We start from the raw sequence: 1863 nt of genomic DNA on the forward strand, positions 1-1863 counted from the left end.
CTTACAACATCTAAGGGTTGTGTGGACAAAGGAGGTGATTCTTGAGATGTTGCTTTCACAACACAGCTCCCTACACATTGTTCCATATCAACATCATCAACAAAAAAATCATAAAACAAACCATCATCAATATCCTCAACAGGAGAATCAACTATAGGAGGATCAATAACTTCACTTGCAGTTTTAAGTTGATCTACCACATCACATTCATCGTCTGAAAATTCAATTTCACTATAACTTCCAATAAAACCTGGAGGTAGATCTAAAAACTTGTTATCCATTGTATTATCATCACAATTCTCTTCTGAAGAGTCCTCATCTTCATATACATTCAAAAATCTTTGTGGAAAAGGAACCCTTAGTGAAGGTCCTGGGAAAGATTGAACTTCCTTTTTCCCAAATTCCCTTTGAGCTTTTGGAGGAGAATCAACTTGCTTATCTAGTGTTGGTGTGATCAATAACCCAACATTGTCACACTTTTCACTAGATCTTGTCTCCGAAGGAGATCTTCTTTAAACCATTTTGAAACAATACTTTCAATCTTTGCCCCCAAATGTTTGAATTCCCCGTTCCGTGACTTGTGATTCTCAAGACTCATAGATGGCTGAGTTACAATTTGTTTGACAGGCTCTATAGCATTTATGGCTTGCACTTCATGAATGCTTGAGAGAAATTTCATCCAACTTATGTTCGACCATTCATGGAGGTTCAATGTCACTTGATCAATTAACATATATGCTTCATCTACACTTTTGTCCATAAAAGATCTTCCAACTGATGAATCTAATAAACTCTTGTCTGAGAAAGAAATTCCCCCATAGGATATTTGCAGAATCAACCATTTTTCAAAACCATGATGAGGGCACTGTTTTTAAAGATTCTTGAATCTATCCCATACTTCAAATATTGATTCTCCATATGCCTGAGTAAAATTTGTTATGCAATTCCTCATATACACTATTCTACTTGGAGGGAAAAAATGATTTAGAAATTTCATCTCCAATTGCTCTCAACTTGTGATACTTTGAGGATGGAGAGAATATAACCAAGTCCTTGCTTTATCCTTGATACTGAAAGGAAATGCTATCAATCGAACTGCATCTGCTGATACTCCTTCACATTTCACCATGTCACAAATCTCTAAAAATGTTTCAAGATGTAGATAAGGATTTTCTGATACTTCTCCTCCAAATTTATGACCTTCTATCATGGAAATTAACTCTGGGTTTAGTTGGAAACTTTCTGCTTCAATTTGAGGTTGCATAATGGGAGATAAAAATCTTGCAAAAAAGGGTGTAGAAAAATTTCTCATGGGTTTGCTTGACATGTTAGTGCTCATGGATATTCAAGAAAAAAAATATTAGAAGAAAAAATTGAATAATCAAAGACAAGAAATAAAATGTAATATGAAAAGTAAGAAAGAAAATGCATAATTTAAATTGCAAGAAAGAAAGTGCATAATGAAAACAAGAAAGAAAAGACAAAAGGAAAAAGAAAAATGTCTAGAATAATTCATATGCTAATCAACTAATGTGTTTATAAGTTCTTGTTATTCTTCATGCCTTTATGAAGTTTGATCTTCTCATACACAAGAACAATATTGCAAGATATATTTACAAAAGAAAAGTAGAGAAAAATTTAGATCAAAAGAAAAATAGAGAAAAACTAGACTAGAATGCTAGAAATCAAGAATGCAAAATTAGAATTAGAATTAGAATTGCAACAAAACAAATTGTCAAGAAGTAGAAAGATATGCAAAAATTATGAAAATAGAATTCTAAAGATTAGTTACAACTATGCTATTTAAAAAGAAAAGAAAGTTATGTTTAGTCTTGTTAGTGAGAGCCCTAAAGTCAATCATAT

The 1863-nt window shown here is 32.4% G+C and overlaps 1 non-coding gene across 1 annotated transcript; it reads left to right on the forward strand.

The window, feature by feature from the left end:
* The first annotated feature begins 848 nt into the window (after positions 1-848).
* Positions 849-954, forward strand: LOC122007448. Its single transcript, XR_006118945.1, has one exon. It is a non-coding gene; the product is annotated as a small nucleolar RNA R71 (small nucleolar RNA).
* Positions 955-1863: the final 909 nt, after the last annotated feature.

This window comes from Zingiber officinale, chromosome 7B (assembly GCF_018446385.1).
Source record: "Zingiber officinale cultivar Zhangliang chromosome 7B, Zo_v1.1, whole genome shotgun sequence".
NCBI classification, from domain to species: domain Eukaryota; kingdom Viridiplantae; phylum Streptophyta; class Magnoliopsida; order Zingiberales; family Zingiberaceae; genus Zingiber; species Zingiber officinale.